Source organism: Notechis scutatus, chromosome 13, assembly GCF_049901735.1.
Source record: "Notechis scutatus isolate UNSWTSFEM ecotype Mainland chromosome 13, rNotScu1.2, whole genome shotgun sequence".
In the NCBI taxonomy this organism is placed as follows: domain Eukaryota; kingdom Metazoa; phylum Chordata; class Lepidosauria; order Squamata; family Elapidae; genus Notechis; species Notechis scutatus.
In genome coordinates this window covers 8622543-8649987 of record NC_142021.1, presented here as the reverse complement: position 1 = coordinate 8649987, position 27445 = coordinate 8622543, and the positions used below count along the sequence as shown (strand labels likewise).

The 27445-nt window shown below is 44.7% G+C and overlaps 1 protein-coding gene across 20 annotated transcripts in view; it reads left to right on the top strand.

Annotated features, from left to right (window-relative positions):
• Window positions 1-27445, top strand: part of FBRSL1 (fibrosin like 1) — a 520677-nt gene that overhangs the window by 97371 nt on the left and 395861 nt on the right. The gene's annotated exons all lie outside the window — the stretch shown is intronic.

The window sequence follows — 27445 nt, the reverse complement described above, 5'->3', positions numbered from 1 at the left end:
CAGAGCCGGACAGTGAGGAGGTTGGGGAGGAACCTGGGCCGCTCCTGGAGGCTGAGGAAGGCTCGGAGTAGGGCTCTGTGTCAGAGGCAGAGATGGGGCCAGGGCTGGCTGGCAGTCATCAGCTGCCTTTAGGCTCAGACAGCAGTGAGGCAGGGGAGCTTCTGGAACCGGTTCCTAGCCTGCACATGCGCAGAGCTGCCAAAAGGAAGGAACAACTCAGGGTTGACATGGGAGTAAGGCGGCAAGTAGACAATGAATCCCCCCTCCCATCAGGATTAAAACAGGAGCAAAAGGGGAGGGGGCTTTTGCAGGAAACCATTTGTTCATTGCAGCAGTGTGAAGATCTGCCTGTGCATCTCAGAGACTCTGTGCTGAGCCCTTCCTTGTCAGCACTGCGTTTGGAAATATTTACTTGGCAGCTCTCCAGGCTAGATAAGATTTGTGCTCCTAATTACACCCTTGAAAGACTGTTTGCCAGGCGTTTGGCTGAATGTGAATGCAAGAAATTCACCTTCGTTTAACAAAAGGGGTTTTGCTCAGACAAGGAGTCTGTTTAGTGCTTTTGGGGGAAGCCTAGGTGAGAACACCTATCAGAAAGAAAAAAACATGGGCACCGGGACACAAAAATATGAGTTTTGCATCAAGATATCTCTGTCTGGAACTCACATTGTAGGCAGGAAAACCCCAAATACAGAAATGACACTTAAGTTTATATCGAGTTAGTTTTTTTTTCTTCCTGGAATGCTCAGTTGGGTTGTTTTAAACAGTGTGCCATGCTTCAGATGGAGCCCCTTGCAATTAACGGTACATAGAGTTGGTATTTAATTGCCGCAGAAAATAAAGAAAGGCAGGGGAAAGGAAAGGAGAACGGAGAGGAAAGGAAAGGAGAAAGGGAAGGGAGGGGAAAAACGAAAAAGGGAGGAAAGGAAAGGAAAGGAAAAGAAAGGAAAGGAAAGGAAAGGAAGTTCTACTTGTTCAGAACAGTGGTTTTATTATTCTTGGCAGCTTCCTTATCTGGATTTGGGGAAGGGGGGGGAGAAACTCTTTATACCTATTTAATTGCACTTGTTGTGTTCTTTTGAAGGTTGTTTTCTGCGTAGCAGCTCCTGTAAAACTCCCACTGAGGTTTTTCCTTTGTTTAGAAACGGAGGGCAGCGAAGGAGTTAAAAACTCAGCGCCAGAGATCCAGAATGACTCGGGAGTCCTTTCGATTTTGTAACATTGCCCTGATGGGCCTTTCAGGTTGGCTGTCTGCCTGCAGTGCGGTTTTATTTATTTGCACTGCATAATGAAATTGCAAGTTAGCAGTATCCCAGAAATACCTTTCTGGTTAAGCTACAGAGCATAAGAGACACCTTCATTTCGGCAACTGTCGGGGATGAGCACCAAGCCAGATGCACTGTTTATTTTGCTTCTTGCGGGGCTTAAATTGCAATTAGCATGCAACCCTCTTTCACTTAAGCGGGGTGTCAGCTTCCCCCAACTCCCAAGTTTAGAAATTCTCCTAAAGCAGAAGATGAAAAGCAGCCGTCGTTTTTCTGTAGCAAGCCGCCTAATCCAATCCAGGGATGGCTTAAAACCTCAGAAGTATGAGTGTGTGTGTGTGAAACCTACTCTACAATTTTAGAGTCCAAAGGAATGCTTTCTGTCTTTGTAAATCCCATACCCATATAGAGCTAGTCCTTGAGTTACCACCATTCGTTTAGTGACCGTTTGAAGTGACAATGGCAGTAAAAAAAAAAGGGACTTAGGACCGTTTTTCACACTTGTGACCGCTGCAGCTTCCCCAGGGTCACGTGATTAAAAGTCAGACACTGGACAACTGACTCACATTTATGAGCTTCGGTGGCGCAGTGGTTAGAGTGCAGTACTGCAGGCTGCTTCTGCTGACTGCCAGCTGCCTGCAGTTTGGCAGATCGAATCCCACCAGGCTCAAGGTTGACTCAGCCTTCCATCCTTCCTAGGTAGATGAAATGAGGACCCAGGTTGTTGGGGGCAAATAGGATGACTCTGTAAACCGCTTAGAAGGGCTAGAAAATACTACTAAAGCGGTATATAAGTCTTAAGTGCTATTGTTATGATGATTGCAGTGTCCCAAGGTCATGTGATCCCCTTTGGCAGCCTTCCAACAAGCAAAGTCAATGGGGCAGCCAGGTTCACTTAACAACCGGGTTACTAGTTTTACACCTGCAGCGATTCATTTAACAACTGCGACAAGAAAGGTGGTAAAATGGGGGCAAAACTCACAACATCTGTCTCACTTAGCAACAGAAACATTAGGCTCAAATTATGGTTGTAAGCCAAGGGCTACCTGGAGAGGGAGAGAGGGAGAGAGAGGGAGAGAGAGAGAGAGAGAGAGAGAGAGACCCAAAACACACAGAGAGACCATGATTGCTCATGTACTTTATTTTGTTTTTAAAATGCTGGCTTTGAACTGGAGGGGTTTGCAAACTGAATTTTCCAGATTGTAACTTGGCTTAAGCAGACTGTGGAGACCGCCTGAGAAACGGCCACATAAATCTCTGGTAGCTGCACTAATATAAAACGAAGTTCTCCCCTGGTTTCCTGTCTCTCTTGGTTTCAGGCAAAGTCTCCTTCAATTCCGACTGGAGTGCCGGTGATTGCCCAGACATGCCTGCACAGGTTTTCCTGGCAGCGGCACAGAAGCAGTTTGTAGATGCCTCCTTCTAGGGAATTGCCTCCCTTTGTGACTCTTGCCTTGAGCCCCCTGGCAGGGGTTCCCTGAAGGCCTTCTTCTCAAATCCTAACCAGGACTGATCTGGTTGAGCTTCTCCGTCCAAGCTGGCACGGCCAGGCATTGCTACCTGCAGAGAAAAATCGCTCGGTGAAAGTGGTCTTTGAATGCACGTGGGGGAGCTCTTCAAAACCTTGGCCACTTTGCAACTCGTGGACTCCCAACTCCACGAGTTCAGATGCTGGTTGAGGAACTCTGGGGGTCAAAGTCCACACGTCCTACAGTAGCCAAGGTTGGAGAGTCCTACTCTAATGGACGTTGGAGAACATGTTCTGGAAGATTATTTGGGGTTTCTCTGGAGGCATCTGATTGGACACAGAAAGCAGAATGGAGCGTTAGACAGGCCTTAATTTTATCCCAAAGGGTCAAGAAGCACTTATGTAGGACTTCATACTATCAAAATTGTTCTTGGCTTCTGTCTACGGAGTATGTCACCTTTCTAAGAGCTGGAGGCAGCAGCATCCTGCCTAGATTCAAAGTACAGTGAATTTCAGACTACCCAATTGAGGTCAAGTCTTTGACAATCCCTTTTGCGACTTTTCAGTCTGAAACTGTAGTCCTTTTATTATTTTGAGAGCTTGCAACCTTCAATTGAATTTCCCAGCTGTTCAAGAGTTCCAGACAGAGATGATCAAAGGCTTTTTAAAATATCTTAAAGAGGAATAAATAGAATTGGAAGCATGAAGGTTCTTTTTTAAGGTGAACTGAAACAACAATGTTCCTTGTGAGACTTAACCCAGCCTATAAATCTTCTGGATTGAACTCTCCAAGGTCCTGATATTGCTAAAGTCCAGATCTGTTTGGGCCTTTCATTGTTAATGATTCAATCAGAATAGAGCTGGAAGGGACTTTGGAGGTCTACTAGTCCAACCCGCTGCTCAAGCAGGAGACTCATCTAGTCTATACCATTTCAGATAGATGGCTGTCCAGTCCTTTGTTAAAAACCTCCAGTGATGAAGCACCTACACCTTCAAAGACAAGCTGTTCCACTGGTTAATTGTCCTTCCTTGGTCAAGATAAAGTAAAGTATTTTGGAGTCTCTTGACTGCAGAAAAGATGTCTTTTCATAGAGATCTTGGTGGAGCGAAGAGATTTTCCCCTGAATACCGCTGGGAATATGTGAAATCCTACCAAATTTAACCTTCAAATTCTCCCACCAAGAAGTGATTGCGAGTCAATTTCCATTGCCATCTATTCAGGGGTGGGTTTCTACTGGTTCTGTCCACCTCTGTAGAACCGGTAGCTCTGAAGAACCGGTTCTATGTCTGCTGATGTTTTTGCCCACCCGCCCACCCGGGCTCTTACCTGATCTTTATTTCCTGATTTTTCAACTTCAGCTGCCAAACTCTCTGCATGCAGCATGCTGATGACGATTTACAGGCGCGCGGCTCACAGCGTGCAGGGAAGCTCGTAAATCCCGAACCGGTAGTTAACGCTGTCGTATCCCACCCCTGCATCTATTGTAAATGAGATTCTGTGTGCCTTTTGATCATCTGGATGCATCCATATGTCTTCAGGGCTTTCTGTGAGCTGAGCTCAGTTTGCTTAAAGTTGGGACAATGTTAGGCTGGTATATGGTTTGCATTAACCAGCATCACGATACGCTGACATTAGCCAAGGTCTTCTGCAAAGTTTCACAATCCTTAATTGGACAACTATTTGGTAGAGACTCCTCTGCTTGAGTAAGGGGTTGGACTAGGAGACCTCCAAGCTCCCTTCTTATTTCCTCCCCTGTCCCCCACCCCCAGATCTTCAGCTGAAAGTCTAAACGTCTTTGGGGCTTTTGAACTACCGAGAGATAAGTAAGTGCAAGTTAAATTGGTAACGCCTACAAAAATGCTCTGCTGGATTAGGGCCACATAAATTGAGTGCTGCATGAGTACTGGTGCGTCGTCTCATAATTTACTCAATAGGTGACACCACTCTTAGTGGGGTTTGGTGAAAACCAAAGTTTCAGCTAAGCCTTTCTCAGAAGAGAATACTGTCATTTGTTTACCATTTCACGTGTGCATCTGAATTCTGGGATACGACGCAGCATGTTTTTCCCCACCTTTCATCTTGCGTAGAAAAAGTACACACACGCTTGATGAAAGGGATAAATCATCATGATTCACATAAGCCTTGGCCTGAGCGGATTTCCCGATGTGGCAGTTCTGAGCAATTTACAACAGGAAATCACAACGGCCCTTATATACGTCACGAAGGGCCGACTTGATTCGTGTAGTTAGGTTTACATCGGCCTGTGGGTGTGTGTGATGGTGAGCCTTTGCAGGACAATATTCGTCTTCAGAGGTACAAAAGTTTGGAGTTCAGAAGTTGCCTTCCTGAGGAGAGCCCCTTTCAGGTGTGGCAATCAAAAATCCCAGTAACCCAGTTCGCTGCCCAGTTGCTGGGTGGGCATGGCCATGGTGGGCGTGGCCTACTGGAACTTCCGGGAGGGCTGTTTTTCGCCTTCCCCGGAGTCCGGAGGCTTCCCTCAGGCCTCTGAGAGGGTGAAAACGGCCTCCCCCCAGGCTCTGGAGGCCCTCCGGAAGCCGGAAACAGGCCCGTTTCCAGACGTCCGGAAGGCCCATTCTTCCCCCTCCCAGAATCTCAGCACAGACCCTGCACTTACCTGCAACAAAAATGGGCTGCGTGGAGACTCCTGGGGTGGGCGGGGTGGGGGGGGTGAGCAGGGCCGGCAAATTTAACATCCATTTTGCCCGAACTGGTCCGAACCGGTAGAATCCCACCCCTGGCCCCTTTTCTGTTCTCTTGAAAGATTGAGCCATATCCTTTACTTCCCCTCTAATTGGGAGACACTGTGCCCGTTTCCTTGTTATGAAGAGAGGAAGTGGGCGGTGTGTGTGTGTCACCAGATCTAGGTTACTCAAAACTGGTTCGTGATATCCCGGGTGGAATTTTAAGTTTGCAACAAGAGGCGAAGAAGGAATAAAGTTTGGGTGAGGACAGGGGTCTCAAAGCAGACTTCTTTCTTTGCATCACTGGGAAGCTGTCTGGCATAAGTTGTGCATGTCCAAAATATGCTCTTTTGCTATTGAGCTTGGCCCTCTTGTCTGTTTATCAGTCTGTCCATTTGTCTGTATCTATCTTTCTGCCTGCCTGTCTGTCTGTCTGTCTCTCTCTATTTCCATCCATCCATCTGTATTGTCTATCTATATTTATCATTATCTCTCTCTCATTTATCTATTACTGTCTGTCTGTCTGTCTGTCTGTCTGTCTGTCTGTCTATCTATCTATCTATCTATCTATCTATCTATCTATCTATCTATCTATCTATCTATCTATCTATCTATCTTATCTATCATCTATCTATCTATTTATCTATCTTTGTCTATGTATCTATCCATCCATCTTTGTCTGTCTGTCTGTCTATCTACCTACCTACCTACCTACCTAGTTCTGTCTGTCTGTCATCCATCCATATCTATCTATCTATCTATCTATCTATCTATCTATCTATCTATCTATCTATCTATCTATCTATCTATCTATCTATCTATCTATTTATCATCTATCTATCTATTTATCTATCTTTGTCTATGTATCTATCCATCCATCTTTGTATCTGTCTCTGTCTGTCTGTCTGTCTGTCTGTCTGTCTGTCTATCTATCTATCTATCTATCTATCTATCTATCTATCTATCTATCTATCTATCTATCTATCTATCTATCTATCTGTATCTATTCTCTCTCTCTCTTTATATATAATTTATTGAATTCTTTCTCTAATGCTTTCCCTCTCCCTCCCCCCTCTCTCCCCCTCCCCCTCCTCCTTCCCTCTCTCTCTCTCTCTAATTCTCTCTCTCTTTCTGCAGCAGTTACCTTATTAATCTTTCTCCCTCCCCATCTCTGAAAGCAGCATACCCTTGGAAAAAAAAATCTGTAGGACTTTGCCCTCCTTGCACTTCCACTACAGAAGCAGAAAAGCTGGAATGTGTATGGAAGGAAGGAAGGTGGGGGCCTGCTTTGAGAGGAGAGAGAGAGAGAGAGAGAGAGAGAATACAGTGGGGCTAGGATAGCTTTCCCAATTTAGGAATAGTAGGAGGCTAAGAAAACAGCCTGCCAGAACATTGCCTGAAAGGGGATCACGCTCTCTCCACAGCAGCTCCAAGCTACTTTTCTCTTGAAATGTTGATTGGCTTTAGCTTTCCTGATTAGCCGGCTTTGAAGTTTCGGAGTCTGCTTTCGCCCTCCCCCTTAATTGCAACCCTCAAAAAATGCATTGCAGTAGACTTCAGCCAAGAAGAGGCAAGTCAGCCAAGTTTGGGTCAAGTTTGGTCTGCCTTGACAGCTGAATTTTCAAGTCTCTGCTTTCGGGAGATATCTCTTGTCCCCTTGTCTTTGTGCCAAGAATTTCTTGGAGAATAAATGAAGTTAGTAAGGCTTCCAAGCTGGGAACAGTGTGAGTCTTTTCAACAAGTGTGTGCTTGTGGTGCTGACCACGGAGCGGGAGCCACAGAGTGGGTTTGGAATGAAGCTGTATGGTAATGCATTCTCAAGGCGAAGAAGGGGTGAGGGCAGTAAATGAAATTACATATCCCACGGCTGGAATATTTTTGGTTAGGGAAACAAAGACGGCTCGCTTTCTTCCTACCTCTGAATTAAGGCATGAGGTTTAACAGAATAACACAAAGAGTTGGAAGGGACCTTGGAGGTCTTCTAGCCCAACCCCCTGCTTCAGCAGGAAGCCCCCGACCATTTCAGATAAGTGACTTTCCATTCCTCCAGTGATGGAGCCCCCTCAACGTCTGAAGGCAAGCCTTTCCACTCATTAACTGTTCTAGGCTATAACATGTAAATATACGTTTTTAATTTCATAAATGTTGAATAAATACATTTATTTTAAAAAGAAATGGAACATGGTTAGCTGAATACAGTGCCCCACGGGTAGTGACAGCTTCTGGCCAGTCTTCCTTGCCGCCATGTTACAATGAAGTAAAATAAGCTTTTTTTTGTTTCGATGGGAGGGATCCTTCCATTATTTTGCCTCTCTTCTTTCTCTCTCTCTCTCTCTCTCTCTCTCTCTCTCTCTCTCTCTCTCTCTCTCCCCTCTGGAACACGAGCACAATTTAAATTTCTCATCTCCGTCTTTGCTCTACTCTTTTCCCAGTGACAAACAGCTGTTCACGACAGTCTGGAGAGTTTGTTCTAAATGATATATTATTTATCCAGGGTGTTATGCCTCCTTTGTCAATACGTCTTCTCCTTCCCTCAACTTGGTTAGCTCCTTTGAAATTCACACTCCCAAGACTGCTTAGTACGTGCATTAAACTAAACATATGTATTTAGGGACTTGCATGTGTTTTTTCTTAATGGGCTATCCATCTTTTTCACTGTGTATTTAGAGAGACTTAAATCTGCAGATTAGTCTGCTGTTGAGCATTTTGGGCTACCTCTACTGGCTGAGAGCAATATAAAAAAAATTGGATTGTGTTTGAGGATAAAGGATTTGGTGCAGGAGAAGCTGTTTGATTACCGAAGAGGAATTGAATTGTCTTTTTTTTTTTTTTTTTTTTTTAGCAAGATGGAATCTAGCCCCAAAGCTTGCATTTTTCTCCCAGAACCTGCAAATGAGATGCAGTTTTCAGTGTCTTGTTTTGCTTGAAACAATAGAAAAGCATGCCACAACTAGCCTGTGAATCTTGTTAAACGGAATTAAGCAATGTTCTGGGTTTGCCTCGTTTATTTGTTCCATTAGATTTATGGTGGACACCCGTTCTTGTAGCCTCTTAGGCATGAACAACTCGATCCACAGATGAAGAGTTCAGTTAGTTACTTTATTGCTCCTGCCTGTTTTACGGGAATCTTCCCAGACTAGCAGATTGTACCTGGGCTAGACTAGATAAGGGTCAGCAGCATTCAGAGGAGTTTGGACCTTGCTCTCCAGTGCCTACGTAAGGATTCTAGACTAATTCCCTGCTTGACTCCTCCCTCAGGCTTAGCCAGCCTCTCTCCAACGTGGACTTTGATTCCATGCATGGAATCATGCCGTAGCCCAACAGGCTTGATTCATGCAATATGAATGCATGAATGCGAACCCGAACCCTAGGAAACATGACAAAAAGCGAACCCTTAAATGCATCCATTAAGTCTTTCATTAAGCACAGTTAATTTCATGGCCTGAATACAGCTAGTGTGTTTTGCTAAAGCTCATGGAGAGCATGACGTATGTGGAATGGATTTCTGGGCACGGTGAGAAGCCATATTCAGGATCTGGAGTAGAAGTCTTCAAAGTTTGGTCACCCCTGTTGCAAACCAATGTTGAGTTTTAGCAACTTGGTTTCTGAATGGGGCCTGGAGAGGCCACCTGGTATGAGTTGGGTTGGATCTGGCTGTTTATGGTTCCTTGATGGGTTATATAGGTAGTTCTCAACTCACAATCATTTGCTTAGTGAGCATTTGAAGTTACAACACTGAAAAAAGTAACTTCCCATCAGTCCATGTCCTTATGATCATTGTAGTGTCTCAGGGTCATGTGAACACCATTTGACTCTCACAACAACTTAACATGAATGTTGGGTTCAACTGTGGTCATACATTGAAGACCAACTGTATTCCTGGCTCAATATCCTTACTTTGAAATAATGGATGGCCAAGAATTCACTCCCAACTCCACTGTTTTACATCAGGACAAGCAGAATGTTGTCCGTGAGCACTGGGGCACCCGTGGACTGCTGCCTTTTGGTCTGCCAGCCCATCCTCTCTTCCCTCCCCGATTTAGGTTTGTTTTAAAGCTTCTTCTAATTAAAAATAAATGGGTGCTGGCTTGCTGCCCAGCAAACAACCATTGCTGATTCAATTCCCAAAAATGCCTCCGGGGCTCCATAAGTTTCCATAAAAAGTAAAATTGGTCAGTATTGCAGCTTGGAAAGATGCCCACCTGCCCAGAAATAGAGCAAAGGGCACCTGGTGTTTGAAAACAACCTGGGGGAATAAAAGGAAATAAGGGTGTAATGGCATGTGAGAGTGACCTTGGGAGGCAGTGTGAGGTATAGCTGCCTAATGAGTGGAGAAAATGCTCAGAAGGGACCCTCCCTAGTTTCTCAGGCTGTAAAAGCTATGGCTGTAATGGTATGTGGGAAAGACCTTGGGAGAGGGAGGCAATGCCTATAGAATAATCAGATAAGGGATAGATAGCATAGCCCAGAGCTGCATAATGGGTGGGGCATGAGATTCAGGAGGAACTCTCTAGTTTCTCATCCTGCAAAGGAAGCTGCTGTAATGGCCTGTGAGAAAGACCTTGTGAGACAGGGTGATGCTGCCTAGGGAGCAGTCGGAGAAGAGACGGCATAGCCCGGAGTTGCATAACAAGTGGAAAAAGACGTTCAGAAGGGACCCTCCCTAGTTTCTTGGGATGTAAAGGAGAGGGCTGTAATGGTATGTGGGGAAAACCTTGGGGGAGGGAGGCAAGAGATGCTGCCTAGGCAGCAGTCTAAAGCTTGACCGGGTCTTATGGGGTAGATTGAATCCTTTTGGCAGAGCTATAAATCAAGGAACGTTGTGATATTCTGGAGGAGCAGTAGGGACCCAGGCCTGAAGTAGATTGAAGTTATTATCCAGCACGTTTCTGGCTAGTCTGATAAGTAGCAAAGGAATCAAGGAGGAAGAGCTGCATAAACTAGGGATAGAGTCAAGATCACATTAAGTGTTATAATGCCTTGGTAAGGCCACACTTGGGATACAGTTTTGGTTGCCACGATGTAGAAAAGATGTTGAGACTCTAGAAAGAGTGCAGAGAAGAGCAACAAAGAGGATTAGGGGGCTGCAGGCTAAAACATAACGAATGGTTGTTGGAACTGGGTATGCCTAGTAGTTGAAAAGAAGAACTAGGGGAGACAGGAGAGCAGTCTTCCAATATCTCAGGGGCTGCCACAAAGAAGAGGGAGGTCAAACTATTTTCCAAAGCACCTGAAGGCAGGACAAGAAGCAATGGATGGAAACTAATCAAGGAGAGATCCAACCAAGAACTAAGGAGGAATTTCCTGATAGTGAGAAGAATTAATGTGGAACAACTTGCCTCCAGAAGTTCTAAATTCTCCAACACTGGAAGTTTTTAAGAAGAGATTGGATAACCACTTGTCTGTCTGAAGAGAAGCTTCAAGAGATGTATGAAAGGGGAGGCCTTAGCCAAAACCTGACCTTGCTGTCGGGATGTCTCCAGTTGTGTCCGTTGACTGAGCATTTCCACAACTGAAATTGCCTGTGTGAACACTTCGCTTTAGGGCATCCTATTTCCCTCTATTACATTCAAAGTGTACAAAGAATACAGCAAGCAGGGCTACCCAACTACAAAGTCAGCCCAAATGCTCCAGAGAAAAGGCAGCTTCTGATCTCAGCATGTTCAACGGCTTGCATAAATTGCTTCAGTGCGAAGTCATGGGAAAACATTTTTTTAAAAAAACGTGATCCCTTTATCTCAGTTGCTTCCTTTCCAAACAGGATCAGCTATCTGGATCTGAGTGTTGGTCTTTTATATTGAGAGATTTTCTACCTCTGTTCCTGACGTAGAAGTGCTGGAAGGAAGGAAGGGGGAGGGAGGGAGGAGGGAGGGGGAAGAGAGAAAGAAAGATAGAGAGAAAGAAAGAGGGGAGGAGGGAGAGAAAGAGAGAAGGGGAGGAAGGAAGAAAGAGAAAGAAAGAAAGAAAAAGAAAGGAGGGGGAGGGAAAGAAGGGGAGGAAGGAAGGAAGGAAGGAAGGAAGGAAGGAAGGAAGGAAGGAAGGAAGGAAGGAAGGAAGGAAGGAAAGAAGGAAGGAAGGAAGGAAGGAAGGAAAAATATGGAAGGGGGGCACAAGGCCAGGTATCTCAAGTACGTTTTGCAGTTTCTCAAGAATTTGTATCCTGACAAGGAAGTGGTTTTGGTTGATTAGTCGGTTTTGTTTTGAAACAGGATGGTATCTCTTCTGTGTTTGGAGAAAACACCAACTTTCTTTCTCAGTTCTCAGTTGCATCTGGCATCACGAACAATCTTCTTTAATTCTGAAAATGTTGCTACAGCTGTTGGCCAAAGAGGAACCCAGTGGCTGGAATTTAAAAAAAAAAAAGAGGATTTTCTCTAGGGTGCAGTAAAAGCCTCGAAGCTGTTTCTTTCCTGATAGAGTTCTTGTAAGGAAGTTACATGTAGCTTCTCATCTAAGGTTTTCTACAGCGGTGTGCTGAATCGGTGTGCTGAATCGGGTGACAAAATAGCTTTAGCAGGGTAGACACACCACACACACACAAGGACACACAGAGAGCTGTAAGGGACAGAGTTCACAAAAGGGGCAAACTCTGTTTATGCCACCTTTGACCAAGATCTCATTTTTTGCTGACAATGTAAATTGTGTGTTTTGCTTCTGTATTTTCAAGTCAGAAATAATGTGTTAGAACCCGCTTCCATTGCAAAACCCAGCAAAGCGTCTTTTCTATGAAAAATATGTGCCTCGGTGTATTTTCCAAGGAAACGATAGCACAAATTCACCTTCGCCCCAGTAAAGTCTTGGATCTCTTTTCTGTTTTCCTAATGGATTGCATTTCTACTCAAGATACTAGCTATATTCCCACAGTGTAGTTAATTTAGTGACTGGATTAACCTATCTTCCAAATACTGGATGCCTTGGGTTGTAAACTATACCAAATAGACTGGGTACAGTTTACAAAAATCCCAGGGGCTACATCCATACATGCTAAGTATTATCCCATATTACCTTGTTTCCTTGAAAATAAGACCTGGTCTTATATTAATTTTTGCTCCAAAAGACACATTAGGGCTTATCTTCCAGTTAGGTCTTATTTTGGGGGAAATATGGCTGACAATCTTAACTAGGACATATTTTCAGGGTAGGGCTTATATTACGAGCATCCTGAAAAATCATGCTAGGGCTTATTTTCCAGTTGGGTCTTATTTTCAGGGAAACAGGGTAGTTTTGTCGTGATGTGTGTCATAACATATTGTGGGCAACCCTTCTGTTTGGTTGACCTGTTCAATTCCAAATGTCTCTGTTTCTTTGCTATTGCAAATTTTTCTTCTTTCCTCTATTATTCTTTGGACGTTTGCATGCTAGGAAGTCTTTGAACGTCTCTTCTTACTGTTTAATATACAGTTCAAAGCTTTGGCAAAAAGGATTTAACTTGTCATTGACAGACTACTGGGATGGTGGAAGAGAGAAGGAGGGTGAAAGAGAGGGAGAGAGAAAGGAGGGAGGAGGAGGAAGAGAGAGAGGGGGGAGAGAGAGAGAGAGAGAGAGAGAGAGGAAGGAGGAAGAGGAGGAGAAAAAGACAACACCCAGGATTTACCTTGACATCCATAGCTCTGTCTTTGTATGTCCCTAGCCCCACCCTCTTATGTCACTAGCCCTGCCCTCTTATGCCTGTAGCTCCACCCCCCCAACCACCATTGCTTTTGAAGTTGGCCCAGAGTATCTTCTGCCTCTAAAGGTGGAGCCTTCAACCTATCATTAAATCTTTTACATAGCCCAAAGATTGAGAATTTGCAAAATTTCTCTCTCTCTTCCCCCCATCTCTCTGTTTTTTTGCTCTTCTCTCTTCTCTCCTTTTCTCTTAAATGAACATGGGACTCTGTTTTTTGGGGTCCCGAACCACTCAATGAAATCCAAGCAGTGAAAACAGATGTCCTTCCCTTCCCATGCCATGCCATTCCTTGGCGAGACCTGATGTTCCTCTAGTAAAACAATGATCACCCCTCCAAAAAAAAAACAACTTCACAGACATCTCCCCCTTTCCAAAGCTGAATGGTCAAGGATTCTGTCCAGGGAAATTCTCAGTCCTCCAGGTCGAGGTTTTCCCCAAAGCTGCTTTTTCAAAAGGGCAACCGGATTGTTTGTTTTTCCCTGCAAGATGCTTCGCTTCTGATCCAAGAAGCTTCTTCAATTCTGCAGGAAGAAGCGGAGAAGCTTCTCGGGGAGAGAAGCGAAAGGTTCAAGGACAAGCAAAGCCCCCTCGCCTTTTGAAAAAGCACCTTTGGGACAGTCAACGATTCTCTTTTGAAGAAGGAAATGCCTCTTTAAAAATAATTAATAATTAATAATAATAATAATAATAATAATGATGATAATAATAATAATAATAATAATAATAATGATGATGATGATGATAATAATAATGATTTAGCATCTAGCCTCATGTCTGAAATCATATAGGCTCTCCTGCTTGAGCAGGGGTTGGACTAGAAGACCTCCAAGGTCCCTTCCAGCTCTGTTCTGATTCTGCTGTTTCCACCAGGCTGCGAAAGTGCAAAACGTCTTGAGAAGCAAAGGTTGTCCCTCTGTGGTGTGAGAAGGAAGGAGAAGCCTCGAAGAGCAGAGCCTTGGCTTGCCGATAAAGCAGCCACGTTCTCTGAACGTCACAAAGGAAGGTGGCATTTGTACTTGCAAGACCTGTGTGTTGACACCAGTCTCTCAGGCTACTGATTGCTTCTGGGTTTGTTTTTCCCCCACCCTGGTGCTTCTCTGCCTCTCCCTCTCCTTCTCTCTCCCTCCTTCCCTCCGTCAGCCTCCCCTCCTCAAAGGCCTCCTTTTATCATTTAACCCTGACACGGCGGAACCTCTCGCCTTCCTCTCTCCTTTGTTTGCAGAGGATTGGGGGTTTCCCCCCCCCCCGTTTCTTAAATTTAATTGTTTTGGGAAGACCCAGTTGTCCCTCCGACTTGCTATTTACAAGCCATTGCTCCTCCTTGGCGAGGCATCAAGTGATCAACCGTTGCAAAACATTAGAAGCCCCCTTACTTTTGAAAGACTCCAGCCAGCCTGTTGGGGGTGGGGAGTGTGTGTGTGTGTGTGTGTGTGGTGGGGGGGGATAGAAAGAGAAGCTGTTCTCCCCATAAGGCCCACTTAGTTGCTTAGCAACCGGCTCTGGCAAGATGGAGATAGGGAGAAAAGTCGCTTCCTTCTCTGGCTTCTCCTCCTCGGCTTGTCAATCTGGAGAGAGAAAACTGGGGGTGGGTGGGGGGGGGGGGGGTGTCAAATCGTTTGCGAGGGTGTCCCTAGGCCAACCCTTCCTGGAGAGGTGATGATTTTGCTCAAGTGGGGTAACCAGGAGGGGGAAGTGGCTGGTCCTTCATCTCCAGAAGAGCTTTCCAAGAGCTAATCATCTCTTGGGGAGGGGGAATTGGCAAGCTGCCCGGGGTTGCCATCAGCATCGAAGGGAGTAAAGAGACCCCTTCCCCCTTTTCTGTGCACAGACAGAGAACTTCCTTCACACCCACCAGGAAGCGGGCCGGAGTAGGGCTGCAATGAAGGACTTCAGATGGACAAGAGTTGGAAGGGACCTTGTAGGTCATCTAGTCCAACCCCCCCCCCCACATAAGCAGGAGACCCTACACCGTTTCTGACAGAAGGCAGTCCAGTCTCTTCTTCTTGAAAGCTTCCAGGGATGAAGCTCCCACAACTTCCGAAGGCAACTTTTATTCCATGGGTTGATTGCTCTCACTGGCAGAAAAATTCTCCTTATTTCCAGGTTGAATCTCTCTCCTTGGTCAGTTTCCATCCATTGTTTCTTGTCTGGCCTTTGGGTGCTTTGGAAAACAGCTTGACCCCTTCCTCCTCTCTGTGGCAGCCCCTTAAATATTGGAAGACTGCTCTCCTGTCTCCCCTGGTCCTTCTCTTCCCTAGACTAGCCAGGCCCAGTTCTAGCAACCATTCATGGCGTGTTTTAGCCTCCAGGTCTTTGATAATTTCAGATAGATTCAGATTAACAGAGTTGGAAGGGATCTTGTAGGTCATCTAGTCCAAGCCACCCTCCCACCCAAGCAGGAGACCCTACCCCATTTCTGACAGATGGCTGTCCAGTCTCTTCTTGAAGAAGTGGGCTAGTGGGGAGTGGGGTGTTGTGAGAACAATAAGCCAAGAGCTAGATGCTCTTTTTCTGGGAGTATCTCTGATGGAAAGAGAACATCTGAAAACTTGGCTATGATGGCTTTGCTCTTTGATCTAAACAGCTGGGCAACAATTGATCCTCCTCTGCTTTTGACTTCGACCCATTATGAGTTCCTCCTTCAAGTCCTGATAGTCACTGTAGGGAATTTTGGTTTAAATACTGGTAGTCCTTGACTGACGATCACAATTGAGCCCAACGTTTCTGTTGTTAGGTGAGCGTTGTCCCATTTTTGCAACCTTTCTTGTCCCGATTGTTAAGTGAATCACTGCAGTTGATAAGTCAGTCACCTGGTGGTGAAGTGACCCTGGCTGCCCCGTTGACTTTGCTCGTCAAAAGGTTGCAAAAGGGGATCACGTGACCCTGGAATCCTGCAACCATCGTAAGTACGAACCAGTGGCCAAGCCTCTGAATTTTGATCACGTGATGCAAAAGTCGTGTGTGAAAAACGGCCATTAGTCACTTCTTTCAGTTCCATCGTAACTTTGGTCCCTAAACGAACTGTTGTAAATTGAGGACTACCTCTACTTAGTTCCTATAGCTGCTGTTCAGTGGATTCAACCTCTAATCCCCTTGCCATCATGATTGCTCTTCTCTGCCCTCCTGCTAGGACCTCGCCAACTTTTTTGAATTGTGGTGACCAGAACAACTCAGTAGTTAGTCCAAACGTGGAATCCCCAGTGTAATATAGAGCGGTGCTACCACTTCTCCTGATCTTGATTCTATCCACCTTGTTCTGACCTGGGCTTCCCCAACAGCACAAAACTCACTCCTCGTCTAAACCCCTTTTATTTAGTTTACAGTGAATTCTCCTCCAGCAAAGTCCCACCCAACAGTCTTTCAAGAGATTTCACCACTACAGACCTTTATCAGACTTGGAGAGTTGGCAGGCCGATGTCTTCCCAATGCCACGCTGTAGCAGACAACACTAGGCAAGAATGCAGGAACAGATCTTCACCCAATGAACTAATTGTCTCCTGCAAAACCCCGCTTCCCTTTCGCTCCTCTTTTGTTCCCTATGGGAAAGGCCATTCACTGTCCACCTGTGGCTTTACTCCGAATTGACCCTTGTTCCTTAGCTGTTCGCTTCTCCTTGCAGCTCTGTGCATGCACACACTGGAAACAGGCTCCAGCTGTTCTTCTGCCCCACTGCTGTCTGACTCTGAAGGCAGCTGATAACTGTCAGATGGCCCTGGGCCCATCTCTGCCTCCGACGCAGAGCCTTCCCCAGACTCCAGGACTGGCCCATGTCCCCCCGCCCAACCTCCTCACTGTCTGAGTCTGTGCCAGGTCCGCTGGCCGGCCATAACACCTCTGTTGATGCAGTCTGGGATTGCATTGGCTTTTTTAGCAGTTGCAGCACAACGCTGGCTCATACCTTAGTGGAGGTCGTCAGCCAGGATATCTCCATCCCTCTCGCAGGCACTCGAGGGAACGGGGGCATTTCAATCGGTTTTCCATTTCATTTTGTTTCGAATAGTTAAAAATTGGGATGGTGCTGCCAGAGTGTGCAAGTTTCGTCTTCCGATCTAGGAAACTGCTGGGATCGTAAAATAGCTTTGCCTGCGAGGTGTTTGATTTTTCTGTCCATCTGTGATGCATTCCGGAGGTGGGTGGGAAACACCCAATAAACACCCAATAAATAAATGGAATGCAGCTGCTCTCTCCTGACTGCATAATGTAACAGTAACAAAGTGCTGCACAACTCAGGCCTTTTAGTTAGGCAGCTTGGTATTGTTTAAAGAAGCACGCAGAAGGATAGATTAATATACATTTTTACTGAAGAATTAACTTCCTATAATATGCATTGAGCAATTACATGGTCTCTCTCTCTCTCTCTCCCTTCCTCTCCTTCTTCTTCTCTCCCTCTTCTATTCTTTTCTCCCTCTTCTGACCCTCTCACCCTCTTCTCTCCCACTCTTCCCCCTCTTCCTCTCTCTCTCTCCCCCCTCCCCTCTCTTCTTCTCTCCCCTCCCTCCCTCTTCTTCCTCTCTCTCTCCTCCCTCCCTCTCTCCCTCCCTCCTCGTTCTCTCTCCCTCTTTCCTCCTCTCTCTCTCTCCTCTCTCCCTCTCCCACCCTCCCTCTTCTCTCCCCCTCTGCCCCTTTCCCTCTTCTTCTCTCTCTTCCCCCTCCTCTTCTCTCCCTCCCTCCCTGTTCTCCCCACCTGCCCCTTTCCCTCTCTCTCCTCCTCCCTCCCCTTCCTCCTCCTCCCCTCCCTCCCTCTCTCTCTTCTGTCCTTCTCTCCCACTTCTCCCCTCCTCTTTCCCCTCTCTCTCTCCTTCCCTCTCCCCTCCTCCCCTCCTCTCTCTCCCTCTCTCTCTCTCCCCCTTCCCTCCCTCTCTTCCTTTCTCTCCCTCCCGCCTCTCCTCCCCTCCCTCCCCTTCTCTCCCTCTTCTCTTCCTCACTCTCCCCTTCATCTTCTCTCCCTCTCTCATCCACTCTCCCTCCTCCCTCCCACTCTCCCTCTTCTCTCCCTCTCTCCTTTCCTCCTGTCTCATATTTTTTTTTCTTTTTTTCTTTTGCAATTGCAGCTTATTTAAGCCTGGAAAATAAGTTTTTAGCCCCTTGGGAAGAAAAACAAAGAAACAGCCCAGACTGAGTTACTTTCTGTTTTAATCCAAAGGATATCAGTTATATCTACTTCTGCTAACTCTAGCCAAAGAGGGAGGCCCAAGTTATTTCAAGAATCAGCTTCAGCAGTTACAGCTCGATGCTCGTCTGAGACACTGCTCTGTGCAATTTTTGGTTGTGAGAAGTGGGATTTTGGCTGTGGTGGCCCTGAAATTTGGGTTGCCCCGAATTAGCCTCATGACACATAGTGAAAGGCATGTGTGTGAATGTTTTGCATGCCTCCGACTCTCAGGCTTTGGATTTTGCTAAATTTCATCCCTTCCTTTTCCGTTGTAGGTTACTGCTGCAAACAGATGGCATTCCTGCTCTTGCGCCTACTATTTTTATTACTTGGTTAATTCAGATTTTGAATTCTCTGTGTTGATTTTCTTTTCTTTTTTTCTTTAAAAAAAAAAATCTTTAGCTGTGTTTAAAAGCTTCTGGGAGCAAAAGCAGACTCAAATAATTTTCTCAGAGCAGTTACCATGCGCTCCGGGCAAAACAATGCAGTGTTAAATATAACAGTTTACCCATCCGTTTTAATAATGCTGAGAAACATCTCAGTGGCAGAGAGTAACCAAACAACATGGAATCCTTTGAGAGCTGAATCTTTTGGTTTTACATTCAGTAAATCTAAAATCGTGGGGTCCTTGGTGCTCTCTGAGCTTGGTTGTTTCCTTGAAGATGTTTCAGGACCCAACTAAGTAACACCATCAGGACTAGAAGGAAGTGGGGTTTGAGCTCTGTTTATATACAAGTGGCTTTCTCTGTCAGAGTTGATGGGAATATTCTTGGTAATTCTTTGATGAGGCTGTTGTTTACTGTTAGCTTGTTTATCTGAGTTTGTAGTTCCCCGATTGGGGTATATTTTACTTCTTGATTATATTATAGAGTCAAGCAACTTTATATAAACAGAGAGCAAACTCCACTCCTTTCTAGCCCTGATGATGTTACCTAGTTGGGTAACCAAACATCTGCAAGGGAACAGCCAACCTCGGAAAGCACTGAGCTCTCCACAATTATGTTGTTTTACTCTTGTGCAAACCTACATCCTTTCAATCACTTAAGCTCCCTTGCTCCCTGAGATGTCTTCTGTTGATAGTAATTTTGCACCCCTTAGTCTCTGGGTATTTACCACCATCCCTGGAGAACATGCTGATGGCTTAAAGTAGGATCATTTCCTTCCTGACGGACAGCCAGCACCTGTGGGAGTTTTAATAGCCTCTCTGCCGAACGCCTGTCAGAGGGTACCACAGGAGATGTGAGCTACTACTACCCTACAACCGAGGCACTGGCAAAGGAGGGAAGGTCTGTTGGGAGATCAGCAAAGGGAGAGGGAGAGAGAAAATGAGAGACAGAGAGACAGGCATGTGAGAGAGAGGCAGATGAGAAAAGAGAGAGAGAGAGAGAGAGAGAGTGACAGACATGAGAGAGAGAGAGAGAGAGAGAGAGAGAGAGACATGGGACAGAAAAAAGAGAGAGATGAGAGACAGACAGACGTGTAAGAGAAAGAAAAAGAGAAAGGGAGAGAGGGAGAGAGAGAAAGACAGGAGAGAGTTGAGAATGAGAGAGAAAGTAAGACAGGAGAGAGAGAGACAGAGAGGAGGGGAGGGAGGGCAAAAAAAGAGAATGAATGAATTAGGGTTGCAGCAAAGACTTTATAGAAAATTTCTTCCTGGAGAAACCTAGGCCAGATAGCTGGCGAAATGTAGCATTTCCCCACTGTGGTTGCTGCCAAGCTCCTCCAGAATATATACATTCCCATTTTACTTTTTTTTAAAAAAAAAATTCTGCCCTCTAGAAGTTTTTTTTTTTTAGCTCTCCCAGTTGCCAGGAATAAAGCTGAGGGACTCTACAATCCAAAAATGATGCCGAGGCCCTTGAAAAAGTACCTAGAAGAGCCACGAAGATGATCAGGGGTCTGGAGGCTAATGAAGAAAAGGCTCAGGGGAGACCTGATAGCTGTCTTCCAGTACTTCAAGGGCTGTCACAGGGAAGAGGTAGCCAATTTATTCTCCAAAGCACCTCAGGGCAGGACATGAAGCAATGGGTGGAAGCTACTCAGAGGAACATACAACCTGGAAATAAGGAGGGATTTCCTGACAATGAGAACAATTAATCAATGCCTCCTGGGAAAGCCAAGGGGAAATCATCAAGACCATAAAAAAAGCAAAAGTTAGACTATTTCAGACATGGGATGCGACACCCAGAAAAATACAGCATCCTTCACTTAATCCTCCAGGGAAAGATTGAAGGCAAACGAGGTCCGGGCAGAAGAAGAACATCAAGGCTTCAAAATCTAAGGGGCTGCTTTGAACAAAACTCAGCCGCACTTTTTCATGTGGCTGTTGATAAAAATAGGACCGCCAAATGGTTGCCAACGTCTGACGACAGTTATGGCATGAGGAGCAGGAGGAGGAGGAGGAGGAAGAAGAAGAGGAGGAGGAGGAAGAGGAAGAAGAGGAAGAGGAAGAGGAAGAGGAAGAAGAAGAAGAAGAAGAAGAAGGAGGAGGAAGAAGAAGAAGAAGAAGAAGAAGAAGAAGAAGAAGAAGAAGAAGAAGAAGAAGAAGAAGAAGAAGAAGAAGAAGAAGAAGAAGAAGAAGAAGAAGAAGAAGAAGAAGAAGAAGAAGAAGAAGAAGAAGAAGAAGAAGAAGAAGAAGAAGAAGAAGAAGAAGAAGAAGAAGAAGAAGAAGAAGAACTACTTGCCTCCTGGAGTTGCAGTTGTTCCATCACTGGAGGTTTTCAAGAAAAGGTCCTGGATGGTAGAGGTTCTCCTACCTTGGGCAGGGGACTCGACTAGAAGACCTTCAAGGTCCCTTCCACCTCTGTGAAACTATAACTCTGAGGCATGGAGGTACTCTAACAAACCATCTGTTGCCTTCCTAGAGTGTCAAAGGAACATCCATGAAAACACAATTCAGCTCTCTAATGGAATATCAGAAGAGGCTTCAAAAAGGATCAGAACTCCTTAAGATGAAGAGGAAAGGAGGAGAGGAAAATAACACGGAAAGTATCTTTTAGTTCAAAGATGAAGGATGGATGGAAAACGTGAGCCTTGGTAGTAATAGGATGGCAACCCCAGCCATCATGACTACAGTGGGTTCTTTAGAGTCAGAAGAAAAAGATCTCCAGATCCTTTTGAGAAGGTTGTGGAAAGATCTCCCTATCAATGCAAATCCCCAATTTTATTTTATTTTTGCCTTGAAATTGAATCACTGGTGGTTCATTCTCGCAAGCCGCAATGCTCTGAGCGATCGTTCCAGCTGTCACTTCCCTTCCCAAAGCCTCAGATGGAAATACATGAGTTATTGATGATGAGGCAATTTTGACTGATTAATGTAGTGCCATCTCCTGAGTAGCTTCTAATTGAAGGTAGACAGTTATTGATTTATGCTGGCATTTTGCATTCAATTTAACACTTATTTCATAGATATTTTGTTCGGTTTCTAGATCCCCGGGGAGGGTTTGTTATTGAAATGTGCTAGGCTGATAATATGGAATAATTAAATTACACATATATATTACATATATATATTTAGCCACTTGGTTTTGGGAATTGTTTATGTACAATATTTTTTTTCTCTCTCTCTCTCTCTCCATGTGTGAACGATGCAGTTTGTTCTTGCTCCGTTCATTCCAACAACTTAAGAATCATTCATTTGGAAAATGTTTCAGTGATCATTTACTCCCTTCACTTATGTTGAAAAATCACCGGTGCCCCATTCTGTAGTTATCCTCAGTGGCACAATGGTTAGAGTGCAGTACTGCAGGCCACTTCTGCTGACTACCGGCTACCTTCAATTTGGCAGTTCAAATCCCACCAGGCTCAAGGTTGACTCAGCCTTCTCTCCTTCTGAAGTCAGTAAAATGAGGGCCCAGATTGTTGGGGCAATAGGCTGACTCTGTCAACTGCTTAGAGAGGGCTGTAAAAGCAGCATAAAGCAGCATATAAGTCTAAGTGCTATTGCTATTGCTATCCATTCTTTGCAGAAAGACCTTTAACTCAGGAGAGGCCATCACCTTTTGAGGCAGCGTGTTCCAAGGTTACACCGTTTCTACTGCTGAGAAACACGAGTTATGGAAGCTCCATTCCCACCTCTGCCCTACTTCCCTGGGAAATGGGAAAATAATCGGTGCCGAACCTGAAATAAGGAGGAATTTCCTAACTCTGCAAGTGCTGATAAGCAGTGGACATGACTGCCTCCTGGAGGTCACGGTGCTCCACCACTAGAGATGTTCAAACAAAGACTGGGCAGCCAGTTGTCTGGTATAGAGGAAGTAGAAGGACTCCTGCCCCATGCTGCGGTTGGATTGGAAAATTTACAAAGTCTCTTGTATAGATGGCTAAAATAATAATGAAAAAATACAAAAGATAGATGGTAGATGATACACAGACAGACGGACAGACAGACAGAAGGATGATAGAGAGAGGGGGGAGATGGATGGATGGATGAATAGATAGGTAGGTAGATAGATAGAAGATGGAGAGAGAGAGGAAGAAGATGGATGGATAAATATTGATAGATGACAGATAATAGATAGATAGATGAGAGAGAGAGAGAGAGAGGGGAGAGAGAGAGAGAGAGAGAGAGAGAGAGAGTTTACTAGCTCCAACCCTGTTAGTCTTAAGAAGATTCATTGTTGATGAACTCACCCTACAAGGTGTAGTATAGTTTGGAGGGCTCTGATTGTGCCTCTTGTTGTGATTTTTTTTGTTTTTTGTTGTTTTCCTGAGATTTTTTATATTCTTTTTATAAATACTGCCCAAATTTGCATTTTTGCAGATTGGACAGCCCTATAAAGCAAAATAAATAAATTAGAAAAAGCAAAGGTGATTGGGTCAGCTGAATTCCAAAGGGAGCAAAGACCGCTTGGAGTTGTGTTCACAATAGGGAATGCTGTCATTTTCACCTCTGTGAAGTTTCCTTAGATGTTTCCTTTGGCCTCTAATGGTATTATAATGTTTGCCTAAAATGAACAAGAAGTGAGGCTGGTTGGCTTCAGCTTGTGTTTCCAAGGAGCCAAACATACAAGTACCCCATTTAATTGTTGCTTGTTGTTGCAGTAAAAATAAATAATTGTCACGAATTTAGGCATTCAACTGTATGGATTTGTTTCCTTTCCTCTCCGTTGGCTACAAGTCAGGTTATTTTTAATTTTTGTATTGTCTATTTCTGATCTGCGTTCAAGGTTCTGAGCTTAGAAACAGATTTGTGCAGCTGTAGACGTTAGACCAGATTAGCATGTCCATTTCAAGGACTTTCAGATTCAAAACTGGGTGAGAGTTAACTAAAACAAGAGCTTTATTGTCTCCCAAGTGCAGTTCATGGTACAAAAGCTTGAACTGAGACTGCTGCAGAGTCTTTTTTTTTAAAAAAAAAAAAAAACCACTTTTGTTATGATTTATTTACTTATTTATGAAATTTATTTGCTGTGGGTGCACAACATGGCTTCCTTTTTTTGCATCAAAGTCAGCTAGTTAACGGGCCTTCTCTTTTTTAAAAAAAAAATTGCACCCTCTTGCAAATTGAGATTCAAATCATCCCGGATGAACCAAAAAACCCTCTTTTTTGGGGGGGTGATGAACCATTTGGCTAATGATAATTTTCAGGTCTCATTTTGTGTTGGACCCCCTCAAGTTGCAGTGCTGGAGTTTCCACTGGTTTATCAGGACAAGAAGCATCTGTCTCTCCAATTTTGACAGGCCTTCTAAGAGAACACAGCCCTAAGTGCCTCTGGATTTTATCAGCCAATGTTATGGGAAATGTTGAAGTTTAATGTTTTTTTTTTTTATTAAAAAAAAGAACTGAGAAAGGAAACATGTGGCCAGCTGAGAGAGGAATTGTAAGGTGGAGGTTAGGAAAAGCAACAATTTCCTTTGCAGTCACCCTAATTTGAGATCGATCCAAAGAGCTTCGGTTTGCGGGCCAATGCCAGGATTTTGCTGTTTGGATTTGAACGGCATCTCAGCTCCGTGTGGGAGCTGGGATTGAGTCCTGAAGTCAAGGAGGTCACGCCCTGGGAGGTTTCCCTCCAGAAGCTGTTCATTTGGGGCCTAAACCAGAAAGGGTATTGCAGAAGCTGCCTCGGTGCCTTTCCAGATGTGTGTTTGTATACTCATCATTTCCGGGAATGAGGGAGCAACCAACCAGCACATCTTCCGGGCAGCCGTTTCCCCCAAGGGGAGTCCAAAGAACAAAACTCTCTTGGCTGCTCTCCAGGGTCCTGAAAAGGGGCCTCCTGAGACAACCAAAGGGCCCAGAGTCCCTCAAGTAAGGCCTACAAAACTCTTAAGACCTGTCAACTAGCATGGAGGTCTCTGAAACTTGGTGGCATCTGGGCTCTCTCTCTCTGACTTTTTAACCTTGTTTATTTTTCTGTTGTTTTTATGGTTAAAAAAAAACTTGTAAACTGCCTAAGATCACTTTTTAAGAGATGGACAGTGTATATATTTGAGATAGAGATAGATGGATGGATGGATGTGTAGAGATAGATAGATAGATAGATAGATAGATAGATAGATAGATAGATAGATAGATAGATAGATAGATAGATGATAGATAGATAGATGATAGATAGATAGATAGATAGATAGATAGATAGATAGATTTTACTAGCTCCAACTTGTTAGTCTTTAAGAATCTTTGAATGTTTCCTCCAGCAGGGAGGGAGGGAGGGAGGGACAGACAGACAGGGATGGATGGATGGATGGACAGATAGGTGTGTGTGTGTGTGTGTAAGCTGGATAAACTAGACCAGTCCAGACTAGACTAAATTAGATAAGATAGGTCTAGGCAGGTGGATGGATAGGTAAGTAAGTGAATGGATGGATGGATAGCAACAGATAGACAGATAGTTTCTTCCAGCTTCTTGATTAGAAGGAGACCGAAAGACCAAGCACACCTTTCTGGAAAAGGGTCTTCCACAACTGAAGGCCACCCAGGAGAAGGTCCCATCCTTGAATCGACAGTGAAAGGGCTCGTCAGAAGAGCCTCTCCTCTTCATCGGGGGCAGGGGTGTCAAACTCGCGGCCCGCCGGCTGGGTGCGTCACGTGCTGGCCCCGCCCTCGCCCAGTTTAGCGAAGGGGGGAAAAACTCCCAATACATCCCATGACGATGCCATGACGACGCGAGTTTGACACTCCTGATCTGGAGAGATAACAACAGAAGTCATTCCAGATATGATTTGGGTTTGGAGCTCTTTGTTCAGACTCCCTTCCCTAGCCACTACACTGTGCTACTTCGTAAGGTACTTTCAACACTCATCCAACCCAACTGTTGCTCCCAAGCGCATGGCATTACCTTTCTTGCTGCAGTGGTCGCTTCCATGTTTTCCTCAGATGGGACTGTCTTCTTCTTGTCTTTTTTTAAGGCAATCATGTCACTCTGTGGACAGATGTTTCATGTTGGCTTTGGAGCAAATTAGCAGCTTGCAAGAAAATCAAATGTCACTGATTTACACAGAGGAAACAGAGCTTTGGTGCACAAAGGAAATTAACCAGTCCTCTGCAGCACAGCATTCTCCACACACAATACTTAAAATTAGAGAAAGAATGGGGAGAGAAACACAGGGTAGTAACAGGCATTATTGGGGCATTTATTCAGCTTCTGGTTTTGCTTCGCGCAGGGCAACTCATGCAGAGCCAAGGCAGTTGGCTTTCAGTTTGCCTCCTCCAGTGACTGCTCAAGAGGCTGAATAGAGACATCACGGTTGTGACCAAGTTAAAAAGGCATCACTGAACATATAATGCACTGATTTTATTTATTTAAAAAAAAAAAAACCGCCTACAGCGTTTTATACTTTCTACCATTGTTATCTTCTCCCTAGGGGAGGCTGTGCGGCTCGAAAGCATTTCTCCTGTTTTATAGATAAGAAAACCTATGTTGTGTCTGTGTAGGATGTGAGTGTGTGTCTGTGCGTGTGTGTGTGTGTGTGTGTTTCTGTGAGTTTTGGAGCGGAATAACCAAAGAAAATTGCAGGGATTTGTCCAGGCAGGCTCTTAAGAATTGGACATCACTGAATGGAGGGAAACCAGCAAAACAAACAGAGGAAATTTAGAATAGCAGACAAACTACTGGGTTAAATTCAAAGAGATTTAGGATTGAATTGCAGGCAAAAAAAAAAAAAGATTACAGCAAAACGTCTCACGTTCGCTTCTGATCACTTCTGAAGAGGAGCTGGTAATCAAATGGTGGAAAAGCTCACTGAGATTTTTTTTAAAAAAAAATAGCCGAAAGCGGGGTTAGATTGACAAAAAATTTGCTAAGAGGTCAGACACAGACACACGCACACTCATTGCATGAGGTTGTACACCAGTGTGAAATCCTAAACAGAGGGGCCATTTCCACAGTTCTGTAGTTCCCATCCATATGCTTTTCTCCTCCTGATGGATTACGTCTGGGCATGTGAGCCAAACTCTGCATAGAAGAACATATATTTCTCCAGGAGCTAAATTAGGGTGGAGGAAAAAGAAACATATTGTGTTTGTGCTGGGAAACTGCCAACTAGGCTGGAAGGGGGAAGGCGTCAAGCTTAGAGTCTAGCTTAGAGTCCTTGCATAGCTGTAAGCGCATAAGCTTAACTTCCCTCGTGATCCATGAAGCCTGGTCTGGTTATTCCCATGGGAAGTCAAGCATCTAGGCATATTCTTGTAATATAGGTGGAAAGCAATAAAGTTTGCTTTCTTTAGCTATTTACGAGTCTCTTTGGTTGCTTATGTCTGGCAGTTTGCTTCTATTTTATACTCCTTCCCATTTCTCCAACCTCAGTTGTGCTGTGGAGTGGGGAGGAAATTCCTCCTTGAATGACACTGTTGCATATTATCAAGATAATAGAGCAATAGGAGAAGTTCCTGTTGCTCATCTAATTCCTCTGCTTTCTAGAAAAAGAAATCTAGAACTGAACCGTTTCAGGCAGAAGGTTCTCCAACAACTCTCTGAAAATCCCACAGCAGAAAGGCCTGTTGTCCTTCAGAAAATTGGCTTTATTGGTCAAGAAGCGTAGAAGCTCCTTGAACTACAATCTGTGAAGCCTTGTGAAGGAAGGCCACTAGGTTTTTCTGGTCCTCTAGAACAGAAGGAACAAGATTCCCCTTCTTCTAAGTGATGGGCATTTAGGGATTTGAAGGACATTGATCCATGTAGCTATCAAAAGTCATACTAGAGTCAAGAGAGCATTCACAGACACTGTATGAGCCTCCTTGCTTCTCA